This window comes from Anguilla anguilla, chromosome 16 (genome assembly GCF_013347855.1).
Source record: "Anguilla anguilla isolate fAngAng1 chromosome 16, fAngAng1.pri, whole genome shotgun sequence".
Taxonomy (NCBI): Eukaryota; Metazoa; Chordata; class Actinopteri; order Anguilliformes; family Anguillidae; genus Anguilla; species Anguilla anguilla.
This window is the reverse complement of record NC_049216.1, coordinates 17,353,796-17,372,454: the sequence shown is the minus strand read 5'-3', so window position 1 is coordinate 17,372,454 and position 18,659 is coordinate 17,353,796. Positions and strand designations below refer to the sequence as shown.

The window sequence follows — 18,659 nt, the reverse complement described above, 5'->3', positions numbered from 1 at the left end:
ACTAGCTAGCTAACGTGCTAGCTTATTCTGGTTCGAAAAGGGACAACCAACCAACGCGTGTGGATTGGTGTCAGTAGTAAAGGAATGCAGGAGCTAACGTTAGCTAATAATCAATTAGATTTTATCGCTTGTAGCTAGCGTTGGTTGGCTTATTTTTAATAACACCACGTTTGGCAAAAGAGCAACGCGCCATGCTGTCATTGAATAATAAACTAACAGATTTACCAGCCTGCTTATCACTTGCGTGCACCTAAATAGTTACTCACATTTCTTTTCAAACAGCGCAACATGAACAGCCGCAGCGCTTGCAGTTAACTAGCATGCTAGCTTTAGTTCAGCTGCTTTGTATGTATGTTGTCGATGTATCAAGCAGGTATCCGTTAAAAAACAATGGGTACAAAGCTTTTGATGTCATCACTTATATTTCGATAGTAGTATTATGAACAGATCCCATCTCGGAAAAATGAAAATATAGTTGCCCAACAATAAGTCCCCAGGTTCGGTGCTGTGAAGGTGAATAAGGGAAACTTCAGGAGAGCCTTGGCTAGCCTAAACGTTTCCTGAGATTTTATTTGGAAGAGGCTAAACTGAGTATATTTAATCAAAGCAAAGATGACAATGTCGCTTTATTTGACTATTTTACGGATTAAATGACGCCGATTGGCATTTTATTGTTGCTCTGAAATGTCCTCTAAGCTATGATTGTAACCATTCGTTCAAAGGCGGGCGAACATTAAGAGCTAGATTTCTCTTAGTATTGTTGCATGCTGCTACCTGTGAGTATTTGTCGGAACTGGACCTTTAATTTAGTTTCGTATTGGTGCATCTGATTTTTCACAAGCCTGTGAGATCCGTCATTGTTAGCGAACACTGGTAGGCTAGATAGGTCTTATTATTTAGGCTATTTTTAACGTTAATTGTTTCCAGCTGCACAGAGTAGCTCGCTAGATCATATCTGAATGTGATGCATATCGAAACATGCTTAACTTGTTTATCCAACCATGAACTTAATTCGTATTATTGTGTATTGTTTCTAAGCATCATGTGAGACTAATCCCCGCCATATCACTTACTGCTTCTCAGTATTACGTAGGGTTTAGCCACAATCTAAGTCCCTGAATTAAAAATACATATGAATAGGCTAGACCGTTATTTATACGTATTTGTACAAAAGATCAGCAAATGGCTGCTTTTTCGGTACCCCTAAAGGTGCAGAAAATTATGCGGCGTGCGTGGTGTAGGCTATTTAAATGGCTGATATGGAGTACTTTCCCCCCTATTTTATGGGTTTACAGGAGTGGTATCAATCACCCAGATAAGGAAGTCATATCTGCATACATTGTGTGAAATGAGGGTAAACAAGACACCCCCATTGTTTTCAATCAAAAGATTTAAAAAACACGTTTCCCCCTTGGACCACGAAATTACTACGTTTAAAGCGGTTTAGTGCTGGTTCACTTTAATAAGCCTATTCAATTATGAATTTATTTATGCTGTTTGGTTTTCGATTATGTTAACGGTTAGTGGTTAACAACGATATAAACTAGTGGAAAAAACGACTAAGAGATCATGATTCGTTCTAAATGAAGATAGGCATAATAATCAACTATCTGTGGTTTAAATGTCAGTCGTGAAAACAGACACCCAAATGCAGACAGTGAACGGATAGAGGAGAGCATTTGTGGCTTTGGGAAGGTCCATTGATTTGGTAGACAAAGGTAATCGCTTGAGGCCTTCAAGAATTATGCCACCTCTTGCCATTTATTTAGTTTAATGGTTGGAATTCTTGGAGGAATTACTTGTTGCATGAACAAATTACATAGCATGTCGGTATAAATATGGAGCTCCAAACAAACGGGATTCCTCCTTTGGAATACTGTAGTCAAATATTTATGCATTTGCATGAAAAAATAGAATCAAATGTAAACTTTAACCTTTAGCTCTGTTTGCCATTGTTTATATATGCATGTTAATGACAGAATAACACCATCATGCACATCAGAAGTCCTAAAAACAGTGTACAGAAATACAAGAGATCTTTCATGCTGTTTCCCTGAATATTTGCCTGCTGATTTAAAGCACGCAAGCTGTTCTGCTTGAAACCTTTGCCTGTTTTGATGAAAAGCTTGAGCTTGTATGGACGTTGGCTAGTGCAATGTGAAAATGGTTTCAGACGAACTTGCTCAGCTGAGAAAATGAGTGTGAACAGGCGCTTGCAGGGGAGCGGGGAGGTGTAGGCTTCCTTGCGTGAGGAAGCTGATGAAAGCCTCTCTCCAGAATGAAAAGGGTTCGGCAGTGGCTTAAAAAAAGGGCAGGCTTTGCGGGAGATGGCTGCATAGGGAGGAATGGGGGGCAGGGCAGTGGTCTGGAAAGTCATAAAACCTGGAGATTAAGGGAAGCAGGGAGTACCTCTGGGAGTTTTGAAGAATTCCAGAGAGATGAAATGAGACCTACATGTGGAGATACCGTTTCAGGTTACTAATTGTGGGGTCCCCCTTTGGAGAATGTCTGTTTATTCTAAACATATTTTTTTCCCGTGGTACTGAAATGTTCAAATTTGAACCTAGACACAATCTTTTTTTTAAAGCTCTGTTTTTGCTGAAACAGTGTATTCCTTACTGAAGAGTACTGTTGAGACGCTCATGTTTATTTTAAGTAGTTTATGTATTTGTGCTTCTTCCTTTGTATGAGTCTCTAGCATTGTGTATGAATCTCATGTTTATTCTATTCTTCCTCTACCCTCAGAGTCCTTTGTTTTGATTGGAATTTTCTGTCGACCTCTTAAAGGCCACGTTCTATGGCCAATAAAGAGAAAGAGACTCGCTATTTTACAAGGGGTTTATTTGAGAACAGGCAGTTAGGCTATATTGTGATTTTTTTCTTTGATAATCAAGCTGTGTACGTGCTGTTTGTCGGAAGCAACCCGTGGCAGATACAAAGGATAGTGTTTTCAGAGATCGGTCCCTTTCCACCCTCTGAAGCGCCGGTGGTTTGCTCAGGAAAATCACTTTATTCCAGGTCTTACTGTGGAACCAGGAGAGTATTAACAGTCTGACATTTGTCTACTGGTGGCAGATTAAACCTGGATAACAGGTCATGTTTGATATGTTAAATAAATAAAAAAAATTCCAGGCATTTTAAAAATGAATTTTGTTGAAGGGAAAGTGTGGTAAACATTTAGCACAATTAGTTTTTTGGGTTGGGGGCAGAGAGAAGCCATTAGGCTGAGGCTAGAAATTGTTGCTACTGTGTAACCAGTTGCATCATAAATAATTTGTGTACAAACATCAGCCCTCATTATCATGTCTATATTCCACTGATGAGATTGTACACAGGCTACTATACATGACTGAACCGTTCATTTTTGATTTTTAAATATTTACTCTAGATTATGAATGTGTTGAGTACCATTGACTATAAGCGAGGCTAAATGGTAAATTATACAAATTAGACGGATCATTAATCAGTTATTATATTAGGTATTCAACATATCAGTTGTCATTTATTAAAATGACATGGCATTAATTATCAGACAAATCAGTTCATTAATTCAGTCTAATAAGGGGCTCTCCACAAATGAGAAAACAGCCAACAGGAGGAGTTTTGTAATGGATTGGATGGCGTGTTTCTTTAGGGGAAACAATTGAGGTTGCATTATTTCTTCGCTGTTGTTTCTAGATCAGGTTGTTTCCTGATTCGTTCATACCAGTTCACAGAATGACTATGTCCTCAAATTACACTGTCCAGTCACTGGGATAATTGCATGTCTTAGACGAGCAGTTCATTTGCTTGCTGTGGTATAACCCTGTTAAGAAATATTCATGCTATCCTGAAGCCATGAGTGTGCAGGTAATGATTTCCAGTCCCGAAATGTGAAAGGTGGGGAATTTCAGTGAATACGATTAATTTCACTGCATGGTGCTGCACAGTGGTGTCAGTTTGTGCTTAGCGGCAGTGACTCTTTGACACCATGGTTACGATAATCTGCATTATTACTCCTTTGTTGTGATAATACTAATTTATTTTCGGTTATTACTGTGATTCTTAATTTCTCATGGCCATGGGGTCTTTTTTTTAGAAAACAAGAAAAAGGAGCTCTATCCTTTGAAAAAATGTGATCTAATCTGTGATCGTTTCTTTTGCTGGCAGGGGTTGGCTACAGCCACCAGCTGTTTGAGCTTGCCTTCGAGTGGGTTTATTAATTCTCATAGACCGTTAGCCCTTGGCTAATCACCTAATGTGCAAATCAAGCCTTGTAATTGGAATCTGAATGGAATCTGGATATGGAAACTGTATTGCCATGATTGACTGATACCAGCATCAAAGCAGCGCTCTACCCATCAGAGGTTAGGCGTTAAATACAGTGCGCAGTGCTCATGGTGATTAATGCCAGTATTAATGGTAGTTGTCAAACGGGCGATTGTTTTCACTGACACGCGGTGTTCATTAGGAGTCACTCGCTGCATTTGCTGAGAATCACCACGAGTCACGTATACTCGCCCCATCTGCCGTCAGCCATGGAGGAGCCTGAGCTTCAAAGCAAGTCGGGGGGCCTCAGAAGATGCGCCCATTTTACCCTGGTACACCATGATGGGGTTAACGGTTCCCTGAGAATTTTTTGCGCAGATGTTTTCTCTCAAAAAAAAATGTTTACTGAGCCTTCTTCCTCTTAGACAGTCACGTTAAACCGCAGCGATGTCCAAAGACAACAGCAACAACAGACCAAATGCTATTGGTCAGTGGCTGCAGTCTGTTTATTGGCAGTGTTCTGTATTGAGCAGTGAGTACCCCCTGCTGTGTGTTTACGAAGAGCTACGCGGAGAGCGAACGCTGCTGACTTAGTCAGCAGGTCTACCCACCGGCATCGCCATGGAGACGCCCCCGCCTACAAGCACACCCACCAAAGCCGCACAAAAGACTTGTTTACATGGCAAAGAATCTGGTAGTTTCCTGGTGGAGTTGCGCAGGTATCACCCTGGGGATCTGAGCCTGCTTTCCTCGAAGGGGAGGATGGAAACCCATCAGCAGGCTCTCAGGCTAACCTCCGTGGCAGGCGGCTTTGTGCTGCATTGCTGCGATAATGTCCGTCTCCGGGGTCAGAGAACGAGGCCCTTGCAGAAACGCTGATCTGCCGCTCCCACCGAAGGGCCCCTGGCTGCTTTTCCCAGGCTGGAGGCAGCCCAGGTGAAGTGATGTGAGTTAAGATGGGGAAGAAGAATGGCTCCTCAGGGGGCTCGGCCACCACTGTCAGGCTCTCGGCCTTAAAAAGCTCCCATTTCAGCCCCGGTGGCTCTGCTGCCTGGAAACGACATCAAAAAGACATCAATACCCAGCCCATTGTCAGCCTTATTGGAGTCCAAACTGTTCAGAGGGCCAGTTAGACTATTAAATGCCCTTGGATTATCAGTGTTATTTGAAACTAGTCTCATTCTGGCTTAAAAGAGGGCTGTAATTTCTCCTCTTGCTGTAGTGTTGACTGTGCCATGGCCGAAGCAGAGCTGATTAATCTTTGTCTGGGCTTTTCACAAGAGCTTGGGAGTCATTTCTGCAGTTACTTTTTCTTCTTAGTGTCTTTTGGGCCTCTTACACTGATGCGTTTTGAATAATAACATTGCTTCTGAACTTAAACTGTTTTTCACGTCTTTGTTTCCACTGACAGGAGACACGTTGAAAGAACGTAACTCAAGCAGCCCCAGATGTGTTATTCTAAGGAGTCGTAGCTCAGGCATTTACACAGTTGTCGTCTTTTCCTCATTTGGTCTAGGCTAGGATAATCCCACTTATTTTCTCCACTCTTGTGTAGAGACAGGGCTGCCCTTTGGAGTTAAGTAGCGCTACCCCATTGAATAGTCTTCTGGAGGGTCCAGCAGTCGAGTGAGGTGGAGAGGGCTGGAAAATTTCTAGCGAAACCACATTTGATTAGCCATCCCTTGCAGAAACCTAGCTCAGGATACACCCAGTTTTCCACTTTAACCCCCTGCCCGGCTGGCTCTGGGTCCACATGTTTTTTTGATAAGGGACAGGGTCAGGGGCCACTCCTGACCCCTGTTTCCTTGGCCCAGTGCGGACGGGCTGCCCGGTGGCTAAGGAGAAGATGGTTTCATTGTCGTCCCTGGCCAGACGCTGCCGTTGGCTTTTTGGCTTGTCGCTGAAAGCCGGGGGGAGGTGGGGGCAGGGAGTAGGACGTGGCGGGTGGATGGGGGTGGGGGTGGGGGTAGGGGGGGGGGTACGGGAGGGTTGGGTTCCCTCTAATCATGTTGCTGACATTAGTTGCGCTTGAGGAAGCATAGGAATGTGGGATTGTGTCTGCGGGGGGCCGGTGTGCCTGGAGTACGCAGTCAGACTGGGGGGGGTGGGGAGGGGGACGGGGGGGTGTTCAGCATTGTGCGCTCTGTAGTGTATTTTGTAAGCAGAGCCCGGTGGAGTTCCCCACGGCACCATGAGGCACACCAGGGTTCGGCAGTAAACATCTGTATGTGTGCGTCAGTGGGCACACGTCCTCTCCTCAGGCTCTAAATTTAAGTTGTCACTCTAAATTGCGAGTACAATGACAGTCGCTACCACATCGCCTGTCCTAAGGGAGTTTTTTGTGTTAGAGGGCGGTGTAAGCGTGAGAGGGCCAGCTTTTTGTTGCATTATTTCATCAGACACACCCATGAAGGAGTAGGCTTATTTCTCCATTTTTTTCCCCCCAGTGAACACCACCCTGTCTAGAGGATGATAAATCTTTAGTAGGGCTCTCAACATTGGCGGGAAATTTAGTTTGAATTTAACCTTCTAAAATTGACAATGTATTCAAATATATTTGAACATAATTTACATAAATATGTGGCCTATAATGTTGGGCGCGATATATAGGTTATAAAAATATGTTGTGATGCTCCCTCTAATCTGTGTTATAGGCCTGAACACTATTGCCTATAAGGGCGTGATATAGCACAATAGGACATCGACAGAACTAGTCAAAATACACTGTTTTTAGTTGCATGTTAGGAAGTAGTGGGTTTACGCTGTATTAAGTGCTGTTTGTGTGGTTGTCATTGCAGAGAAGGTGCGAAGCAGCCGTTTGTTTTTCCTATTTTCCTCGTTCTCCCAGAGAGGTTCCCAGCTTCCCTTTCTGCCCGAGCTCCTCCGCCTGGGTGTGCGCGGCCTAATCCTGCCGTCGCCCGGAGTCGCCGAGTCACAGAACACCCGACCCGAGTGGAGAAGTAAAGATTAGTGACGGAGCCCGGGGCCAGAGCGCGCTCAACGAATACAAATCCCTCCTCCCCTCGCCCCCCCCCCCCCCCCACGCTTTCATAAACACATGCGGCCGTACGTAATTTGGAAAACTCTGGCGTCGGGAACGAAACATTGTGGCCTCTCACAGGATGAGCTCAGAGGCGCAGTCGTGGCTTTGCTGTTGCTAGTGTTCTCTGTTAGTAAAATGCCTGTGTTTTCAAACAAAGCACACTTAAGTTATATTCTCCGGGGGGAATGTCGTAACTTCTTCCTGCAGTGTCAGGGTCTTGCGTCTCCCAGTGAATCGGAGTCTGTTGTGGAGTGTGAAGATGATGGATGTGGCCCATTACACTTTTGCTTCTGAACTTCCTCTGTCTCCTTTGAATTAGCATGTGGAAATAGTTTTTGCAACCACGGAGTACTTCAGTACCTTTGAAAGCTGTAAATCTATTTTTTGGCAAGATGTAGAGGTACCTCACATTGATAATTAAAAAGAAACCAACCTTCGGAACCCTGATTAATCACTTTAATTAGATTTCAGCACACATGACTCAAATTTCTCTCCTCCCTTTGGCTGGATGGCGGCCAGGTTTGAAAGATTTAATCTGAACAGTGAATTCCTGTTTGCTGGTGCTGCGTAACGGTGGTCCATTTGGGTCGAGGTTGTCGGGGGGGGGGGGGGGGGGGGGGGCACTGATATTAACAAATTAAAAAACAAACGACAGACATTTCAGGATAAATTTGGAGCCCGAGTCTGGTGGCCAGGGCGGTTTTTGAAATGGGACGGGGTGTAATTTGAACCCGTTTGACCCTGACCCAGTTTGTAAATAAGAATGCTTTTGTTGGGGTTGCTGCCTTTCTGTGCCTCCACAATGCGAGGGCAGCCCAGTGACCCAGTTCCTTGACCAAATGATCTGTTCGTTTTACTCTTCATTCCTTACCGTCTTTAAATACATTGCACCGAATCCAGTGGTCGTCACCAGCGGGCCCTGCAGGCTGTGTGTGTGCGTTTGCGTCTGTGGTAACACCTAACACCCCCCCCCCACCTCCCGTACCCCTCCCTCTGCACTTTGTCAAAGGATCATTTCATGTGCAGCCGGCTCCTGGACGCGGGGAGCGGGGGCGGGTGGGGGGATCACAGAGGGAGGATTGTGAGGCGCGCTCAGACTGCCCGCCACCCTGTTTCTGCTCTGTAGCTCTTGGCAGTCGCAGACACACAGGGTCTGTGTGCAGTTGTGCAGCGGGCTGCCTGCACCCAGCCTAAACAGTCCCCTTAACCCGGCCCGTGGAGGGAGCAGCAGGGAAGCGGGCTGGATCGTACGCTCAGCGCATTGCTAATTCCCTCCTGTGCGATTTTTCTTTAAGTGTGATGAATTACACCTGCAGTACGGAGCTGGGGGGGGGGGGGGGGGGGGTTGGAGTGGGAGTGGGGTAGATGGAGAACAGCACAAGGCAAATGGCAGAGGGCCTGTTTTTCTCTCTCTCTCTCTCTCTCCCTCCCTCTCTCTCTCTCTCTCTCTCTCTTTGCTGTGTTTAGATGTGTGCTTAATGCAGTGCTGTGTAGTTGCAGTTTTCTGCCCATTTCCCTCCCATCCCCTTCCTCAGAAGTGCTCTGGTTTCTCCGTCTTCCAGGACATAAAGTATTCAGCAGTAATGTAAAGAGCCTCCGTTACTCCCTTTTTTTTTACAGGACAGGGGCCCTTTTAGACTGATGGGGTAAATTACCCTTTTATGGGCATTGGCGAATGCCAAATGAGCGTATTGTTCTTATGTGGTGCGGGCGTGTTTCCTTCAGAAGTGCAGCGAGAAAGAGCCCATCAGCGTTATTAATCACGCGGGGCCCGGCAGCGGAGCCCGAGCCAAGCGGAGTCTGGCGCGCGTCGAAAGCGCGCTCGTCTCCAGCTTCCTTCACTTCTGCGGCGGGCCGTTCCCTCGCCGCGCTGGTACCCTTGAAGTGGCGGTAGGTCCGCGCTGAGCTTTCCAGGTAAGCTTTGTGACTTTAACTTAAGCGTCCCCAGAAGATGCAGCTGTCTGGTTCCAAATAAGAGCTCGTTTGAACTTTCTTCAGAATTATTTTGATGTGCCTTGTAAGGGCTGGGGAAGGAAGGAATGGGCTTTGAAGTCGATTTTGTCTCTGCTCTGAACTCTTTGCGGTTTTTCTGCAGAAAATAACTGTGTCTTCCCGGTCGTTTGTAGTGTTTCCAGTTGACCATTTTTGTGGCGGGGAGGGGGGTGGGGCGGCAGGAGCTTGTTGTTTTCGTACCCTGGTATCACTCGAAAGAAAGCAATTGGTTAGTTCACTGGAAGGTCGTGTGTCAGCTTCACCTTACCGCTCGGGTTTTCTCTTTAGACTGGAGTCATATGTTTCTAGTATAATAGGGCTTTGCCTAACCACCCTGCATGCCCTGGAGCAACACGAGCTGAAACAAAGAGCTTTTATTTTGACAAGGCTGTTGATTCTGGGCTTGGTTTCTGTGAGGTTTGCATCGTGGGGGGGCACTCTTAGTCTCTCTCTGTTAGAGCCAGTTAAGAGACTTGGCTTTTCCAGCAGCGTTAGGCGGAGTGTTAAGTGAGGGACGGTGAGGGTTGTGGGGCGGGGGGTGTACTGAACCCCTGTTGCCCCCGGCGGGCGAAGCAGCCCTCTGTGCCATTCCACTTCCTCTGATACTTCCTGTCCGCTAGGTCATTATTTCGCCTTTGCCCCCCTGCTATCCGGACCACCGTGAGGAAACTCCTGGGCACGGTCAGTATTTGTTTGCACACGGTGGGCCCGGCGAGATGGAGGCAGTGTGTGTTCCTGAGAGCAGCCGTTGGGCCTGAAAGGCTGTGGGCCGCTGCGGTCGTCAGCGTGTTACTGGAGACGGAGTGGGCTCTCCGCTGAGCTCTGGGAGCTGGCCGCTGCTAATACAGGTCAGAGACGCAGCGGGGAGCACAAATTACTGCCTGTTTAATGCACAGCTGTGATGTAATGGAATTGCTGGGCTCTTGGGGTGATCGCCTTGGCCTGCCTTAATGGAAAACCGCACTTTTTTTATACTACAAAATCAACTACAGCCTTTTTAACACCCGTTCTATTTCTTGTGCCCCAAACCTGCGTTCTGAGTTTGCTGGCGGCTGCACAGCAGAAGGGCTGTTGACCCTTCCCACAAACGGAGGAAGGAGCGGAACGGACGACTCAAGTGCTCCGTGGAAAGGAAAGCGCCAGCTAATGGAGAAATGCTCAGACACCTTCTTAAATTATGTGAGGTGGACTGTTTGAATGTATTGACACCTTCCCGGCATGAGAAGATGAGTTTCTTACGGAAGATTCACTTGGATCTCCTGAACTGCAAGACCTCTGTCAGGCTCCTTGGCCTTGTGGTCGCCATAGTGACATGTCTTGAGGCTGATGAAAGGGTGCCGTGAGGCTGCTGTGGCCAAGCGGTTTCAGGGCTGGGACTTGTTCAGAAGTAAGGCGTCTCGTATTTGTAGTGTGAACGCATTGCCTGAGGCCTATCTGAGAAGACTACACTTCCCATGAGGCCCTTGACACGGCAATGCTGTAAGCAGCTGCAGAGTATAAGGTGAGAATCAAGCTGGGGCTTTTTTTTGACCACCTGGCATGCCTGTTTCTTCTGAATTAGAAGCAGAAAGCATACTTGGTGTGTGTCCTTCTCACACTGTTTTCTTGTGCTGTGCCGTGGTCCTGTATGACTATTCCCCGAAACATTAAAGCACCAGACAAAAAAGTGAAGAGTCGAGATGTAATGGGCTCAAAGAGTATTCCTAAGGGTTTGAGAAATCTGTCTTTGGATTCCTTCTTGTATGGGTTTTTGTCTTGTATTTAAACAAACTGATTTCCTGTGACCAAGGTGGTTTTTTGACAGTTGCTGACAAAAGCCTAATGGTGCCAGATTACGCAGGACTGAAATGCTCTGGTAATCTCCTTGCCCTAGTCGTGGCTGAAAAGCCTGTGTTCCTTCTTCTGTTGCATCTGCAGATATGTCGAATCCGCAGGTCTTTTCCCATTGTGGGGGCAGTCCCCGACGAACCCCCCAGTGCCTAATAGAAATCCAGCTGCGCTCTTCCTGGGCTGCACAGTTCACTCAGTCTGGAGGAGCTGGAAGTTTTATCAGCTGCGTGTGATGGCAGCCAGCTGGTGCAGTTTGCTCCGGAGTCCTCGGGCTCCCTCCATGACCTCTGACCCCTGGAGGGGGGGGGCTGTGTAGTGCAGGGGTGGGGGAAGGGGATGCTGGGGAAGGCCGGAGGCAGGCTGCAGGAGCACCTGCTGATTGGCTGCAGCATTCCAGCACTGGGCCCTGGGACTCAGATGCCAGGAGCCTTCAGGGACACGGTGGAGAGATGAGGAGGGGGGGTTTGGGAGGGGGGTAGGGGAGGCAAGCTGTTACTGCACTGGCCTAATGACGAGCCCTCTGAGAGAAGCCAGTGGAGGAGGACAGCAGTGGGGCTGCACGCACACATGCGCACGCACACAGTCACACACACACGTGCACACACCCACACACGCACACAAACACACACACACACACTCACACAAACACACACACACTCACTCCTGTAGTGCCGAACGGTCCTCTTGGAGCTCAGAAGGATCCCCGCTGTGTGAATGAATTAATGAACGCGTTGCTGTCTGAGCCTAATGGCCGAAGCCTCTTAGGTGTGCAGCGTGCAGCTGGTGGTCAGATGTTATTGTAGCCTGGGGCTAACGCCAGCCTGCTTTTAAGAGCGGCTTTGTTCCGCGCTTGTGTGGGGCAGAACCTCCGTTTTACTGAACTGCCCTTTCAGTTGGGTCAGCGTGTCACTTTTTCCTCTGAAGAAACTGTCTCGCCGTGGCCATTTTGTTTCTTGAGAGCGTAAATCCTCTGTAGCAGCTCTTAGCATTCAAAGAGAGCGGGCCGAGGGGGAGAGCGTGTCTGCGCTGCCCCGGCTGCACAGGGAAGCGCAGGTCAGCCTGCGCCAGTCAGGAGCACGTTCAGCGCTGGGCGATAACCGCTGGCGCAAAGCCGAGGGAATTAGTGCCCCGACCGCTCTGATCTCCACGGCAACGACTCCCTCCGAGGTCAGAGAGATTCGCCGGCATTCTGGGTGGGATGACCGCACTGCAGTGTGTGTGTAGCGGACAGTCATGTGACTCAGTGGAGTCTGTCTGTCACTGCAGTGTGTGTAGCGGACAGTCATGTGACTCAGTGGAGTCTGTTTGTCACTGCAGTGTGTGTAGGGGACAGTCATGTGACTCAGTGGAGTCTGTTTGTCACTGCAGTGTGTGTAGGGGACAGTCATGTGACTCAGTGGAGTCTGTATCATTATTAAATGACCCTATCAAGATGTGTGGTTGAACATGACTTAGTGCCGGTGATGGGGGTGGGCGGGGTTATAGGCTTGAGAAGCAGCACAGACCTGCAGGTAAAGTGGTGCGTGGCAGCACCACCTGACCACCTGATTGATCACGCTCACCCCACAGACCGCCTCTCTCATCTGCAGCACTGCACAGCACAGCAGAGATTTAACATTGAGGAGCGCTGCAGGTTTGAATGAGTCTGAATAATCCTGCAATACCTCTCAGACACAGGAGGATGAATTAAAAGGCCCTTTTTCCAGGAATCCTGTTAATGCTACACATGCAGGCTGTGTGCAGGATGGGGGGATGCTCTGCTGTTGATACGGAGGAATGCGGACGGAGAGATTCCCTCCCCGTGCTTCCCTCTCTCCCCACAGCTGAGGCGCTGTGCCAGTTACACAGACATTATTACGGGCGCTCTGTCTGAAAACAACTGCAGCACAGACATCCCCATTTAATATGCACACGGAACGCCTGCAGAGCCCGGGTTTGTCCACCCACACCCCTCCCCCCTGGCGACGGCACGCCTAGCAGGCTACGAATCGGGCGTGTGTGTCTGTGTATGTACAGTCACAGAGAGGCGTCACACGCGCCTTCCTGAAAAGGGGCGGGGGGGTGGGGGGGGGTTGCGCTGCTGGGGGTGGGAGGGTCGGGGGTTCAAGTGGGTAGAGTCTGAGATGCCTAGCGACTGTCGTGGAGCCCCGTGCTGGCAGTGCTGGTAATTAATCTCTCACTGGAAGGAGCCCTTGTGTCCTGGGCTCCAGGGCCCTTTGTGAAGCTGAAGGACAGAAAGGAGTGGAGGCAGTGGGGGGCTGAATGTGGGGAGGGGGCACACTCCCAGGCTGTCCACCGGGGGGCGGCTTTCTTTACTGACGTCTGTTTAAATCACCCTTAGTACATCTGAGGGGAGGGGGGAGACCCACTGTGGTCATAGAAACCGGGCCGTGGAAGAATGTCATTATGGCCGAATAAGTCCTTGTTCCGCGTTTAATAGTCGGCGGAGGTGAAAGGTTGCGTGTCACAAGCGACGGTTTAAAGGTTCTCGCCGCTGCAGCTGGAAGTCGGCTTTCTTTGGTGGAGGAACAAAAAAAAGAGAGAGAGAAAGGAAAGGGAAGGATGTGCTTCCAGTCAAGTGGTATTCTCAGCGGCGCGGTGCTCCTCTAATTAACTGCCGACCCCGCCTGACTAAATCCGGCCGCTGGCTTTTGTTCTGTGGTTTTTGGTGCGCGCCGCGGTGGTGTGTATCGATAAGGCTTCCTGAGGGGAAACTATTCTGTCAAATGCAGGAAGCCATTAGGAAGCCCTCGCTCGCTGAGTAAATATTAGCCCGCCGCCCCGGCTCGAGCCGGGAGGCCACAATAACACGGGCTGGAGACGAGCGGCGTGCGCCGCCGGGGGGGGGTGTTGTAGGGGAGTGGGGGGCGGGGCGGGGCCCACCTGGGCGCCAAACCCAGGCCGCGTCGGGGGCGAGGCGGAAGAATACAGCAGGTTTACCGCCCCCTGAGATTCACGAGGCGGACGCAGCGCGAGCACCTCTTTCAGATTCGCTTCAGGATGAGCCAGACCACATCCCTGGAGCCGCGAGGCCTGACAGGTTGTGTCGTTTTGGATCTTCTGCCGGTGTCCGTTTCCTGTGTTTTTACTGTCTGGCTTCCACATAAAGCAGTGTGACGATGTTACAAGGAGAGGATCCTTTGTCGCACCAGCAAACAGAGAAACTCTGTATTCAGAAGGTCTCGTATTCCCCATATACTCATGGTTTATCCCCATCAGCCTCAGGTGACTCTGGGAAATGTAGTCTTAGCTTGGCCCCCTCCTCCAACCGGGCCATGTTCCAGCACATCTGCAGAGACGTGTCCGCAGCCAACTTAAAGATGGCATCAGGACTGACATTGGGCGACGGACCCATTACTGCGATCCGGACGAGCAGAATAAAATTTAAAAAGCGAGCGTTCCGTACTGGCCGCAGTCTCCTGTGAGTGTCCTGCCCGAGGTGGTGTGACGTGGAGCGAACGCAGGCAGAGGAGCCGCAGCTGCGCGCTCTGGCACACGCTCAGACGAGGCCGCGGCGCCGCGCGTCGGGCTGATTGATGTTCTGTCAGCGGCCGCTCGCGCACACGGGCGGGGCACAGCCTCCCCCGAAGGTGCTTTACACGAGCTGCAGGGGTAATGCCCACGGGCAGCTCCGTTTGGGCAGGGGGCCGAGCCACTATCCCCTGAGAGAGCAGTCTGTGTCTCAGTAATTCCATATAGCCTACTTTTTGTTGCGTTATTATATTCTGCCGTGCATTCTTATTTTTTTAATGCATATATTTATTTTTTGGCTCTTTCTCTCTCCCAGCCACCCTTTAAGTATGACATTTGTTTTGGCCTTTAGACAGAGGAAGGTGGGAGGTTTGTAAATTCATGGTGAAGTTGTCAGTTTTCCGGGCGGAAGCCGTGCCGATCATGTGATTTCGGTCCTGATGGAAGAGCCTGAGCGCTGCCGTGGTTCTGGCAGGCTGAAGCCCATCCTGTCGCTGACGCTAAGTGAGTTTGTGAAGATAAATCTGGCGCTGCTCGTCCAGCCTCCTCGCAGACGTTCGCCATTATGTTGTGTGTTCCTAATGGTCACGGAAATGTGATTATGACGACCTCCTAACGGGCGCGCTGGGGCTGCGGGCCCCGAGCGGGCGTGGCGCGGGCCCGAGAGGCGGCCCGCCCGCCCCGCGCCACCTCCGCCGCTCGGGGACGATCGGGGACAGAAGGCAGGGGCGCCGTGACCCCCGTTTGTCAGCCGTCATCTGCGTCCCGCGCATTACCTTAAAATTAGGGGCGATAATTGAAGAGCGGTTAAGTGATTTAGAGCGGGCGGGTAACGGGCCCCTGTGGAAGGGGGCTGGGTCCGCTCTGTCTCTCCCCCGCCGTGCCCGGCTCCCATTTGAATTTCAATCAGCCCCGGCCCCATTGTTGTGTGTGTGTTTATGTGGGGGTGGGATATCCAGCGTGACCAATGGCGCTTCATTCCAGGCTAGTTTGTGTCCTCTCACCTCCCAGGGGGCTCCTGTCTTTAATGTCTGTAAATCCCCATAGCCCGCCATCCATCCACACCCATCCCCCGCGGGCTCAGTCACACACACACACACACACATGCGCATACACACACACATACACACACAGGCGCACAGGCGCACTCACACACACGCACGCAGACACACACACACAGGCACACACACACTCACACACACACACACACTTTCACACACATGCGCATACACACACACACACACACACACACACTCCAGTTATCCCCTCCCCCCTCTCCTCCTGCTTGTCTCTGCCCTGCGACCCTTTGCTTTCCATTTATCAGCTTAGCGCTTCGCACGGCTTCATCACTCACTGTCACCCCCCAACACCTTTGTTTGTCTAATTACATTAAATTCTCCGTGGTGGTGGCATGATTTGTCTGCTCCCGGCCAATCAGAACCTGCGGGTTTCTTATGGAGCCCTTATTTGAGGTGTACCCACCCTCAGCAGGCCCAATGACTGTGTTCTTTAGCGGAGATGTATTTGTTTGTGGCGCTCAGGAGCCAGTCGGGCAGGGTGAAGTTGTTCGCACACGCGGGAGCGTGTCGCTTCCCACCGCGCGTGTCAGAGCAGATTACCGCAGCTCGCACGCGTCTGCAGGCCGCGCCTTCTCGCCCGTGTGCGTCCCGCTCCGGGTCCAACACAGCACCGGAACGAAAGGACGAAAACGCCTGAAGCTCCAGTGCACCAAACCGCTCGTCGAATGCTCTGCTGTACCAGCGTTTAAAAAAAAATACGCACTGCCACTTTTCTTTCATCCTTTCCTTTTACAATGGGTTCCTCGGCAACAGCAGTAACAAAAAAACGGAAGAAAACGGAGAAGTGCTCTGATCAAGAGCGAGGGCTGTTTGATGGAGTGCGCTCTTTCTCCAGCTTCCTCCGACACTGCTCGCAGTGATGTGATAAAAGGGAGAAACGGGCGGAGCGACGGAGAGAAAGAGGGGTAGCGGGGGCAGGCTGGGAGAGCGAGAGGACGGGAGCCAGAAGGGAAGGATGAACCCGGGTCGGCGTTGCCACAGCGATGGGAGCTGCTCCTGGAAGGCCATATTAGATCCCTCTCTCCGCTCATCCCTCTCCCATTAATAATGGATGCCCGTCTGCTCCCCCGGGACGCCGCCCCGCCCTCTCTCCTGCCATTGTGCTGCGCGGCTCTGTGAAGCTGCCGGTCTCCTGTTGTGTGTGTGAAAGCCGAGCGTCTCTCTGTTTGTGTGTGCGGGCTGTGGGCCACTGAATCACACACTGCACCTGGATCAGCAGGAGGGCCGGGGGTGAGGTGCCGCCCGGGTGCTGAGTAACTCTCAGATGTGAGAGCTTCACGCTTCCTTTGACTACGGGAGGGAAATGACATGGCTTTCTGCCGCCTGCACACTCTGTGTGTGTGGAGGTGAGGCGCATGTGGGAGTCTGTGGATAAGAGGCAGTGAGTCTAACTTCACAGCTGACCCGGTTTGGACCGTCTAGACCCTGCTCAGTGGCTTCCTTAACTCCCTTTATTTCAGAGATATTTAACACTTTAATGATATATTTTAATGATGTTTAGCACAACGCTCAGGAAAGCAATCTGTTGATAATTCTAAATAAAAATAGAAATAATCCCTTCTCCTTAGGGGTTGCAAGTACAGTGAGCGTTGTGTGCTAATTGCCCTTATTTATTGTTTAATATTATTTTAAAAGCCCATTTTTAAATGAGACTGTGAGGGGGATGGTACACAGTGCATTTTACTCTGAGCAGATAAACCTGCTCTGAATCGCCGGAGTCGCTGGCCTTTCCTCAAAACTCAGACCACAGCCGGGGTGAGATTGGCCTTTTCTGCAGGGTGGAGATCTGCATTGCATTTCCACCCTGTAGGGGCTCCACTCTGCCCCCCTCCCTTCTGCCCGGGCTCCACTCTGCCCCCCTCCCTTCTGCTCGGGCTCCTTGGCCCCTTTTCCGGGAGATTGGGTTGGTTGGGGTGGAGGGGGTGGGGTGTTGTCACTTTAATCATCGCCGGGCCAGAGGTGCCCCAGATCAGGGCTCCAGATTCACCTGCTGGTGCAGGAAATGACATCGTCACCTTGGCAGATGTGCATGTAGCAGGATGAGCGGAGATTAACCGCAGCCCCGAATCGCGGGCCAATCTTTTTCTCATCTCCTGTCTCGGGCTGAGGGAGCTTTTCAATCGTGGTGAGACGCAGGCAGTAGAGGAACCTCCATTTCGGTCTGCGCTGAGATTGAGTTCCTTCCCAGCAGAAACCCAGGAAGCAAAGATGATTACAGTTTAATAAGCTTAAGCAAGATAATCAGCTGCACTAGCGATTTGTGTTGACACAATGCGCAGACTGTTTTTGTGTTGGAGTGACGGATCTTGGAGATTGTAAGTAGATGTATGTGGGTGTGCCTTATCTTTACTCACAACAGCCCCGCCTGAAAGAGGAATCTATTTCACGTGCTCTCGACTTGTTTACTAATGAGGTTAATCGGGCAACATGTCTCTGGAAGCAACATTCCGCAGTGGTTTGGATACAGAGCAGGTTAATATGCGGAACCTCACGCCTGAGGAACCCAGCATTTGTGCTCTCCTGTCCCCCCAGTTGTGGAGTATTCAGAGTACTGCCAACGATGCCGTATAAAAACAAAATGGCGGCACTGGTCTTTACTTTTAGTTAAATTCTATCCCCGTATTTCTTTTTATTTGAAGGTGACATCACTACCGCTCTGTAGTTCGGTAACTCTAGTAGCAGATGGAACTGGATACCCGGACCAGGAAGCGGCTCAGCGCGAGTGGTCTCTGCGGTGATAACCGGTTTGTGGTGTAATGGCGCTGTCTGAGCTTCGCTGAGGGCTTCTGCGGAGCAGTAGCGTTAGCGCCCGCCGTGCAGCTCGGTAGGGCTGGGTCCTGCTGTCACAGCCAGCCGGAGAGCACAAAGGAACCGATGAGGGAAGAGACAGCCAAACGGGCTCTTCCCTGACAGGCCTCAGACAGCTTTACAGCGGGAGAGCCAGCAGAACAAAGAGGCGGAGGTGTGGGGAGTATTTATTTATATCCCCAGCCTCC

The 18,659-nt window shown here is 50.1% G+C and overlaps 1 protein-coding gene across 8 annotated transcripts in view; it reads left to right on the top strand.

The window, feature by feature from the left end:
* The window catches only part of LOC118215229 (neogenin), a 163,077-nt gene that overhangs the window by 675 nt on the left and 143,743 nt on the right, over nt 1–18,659 (top strand). The gene's annotated exons all lie outside the window — the stretch shown is intronic.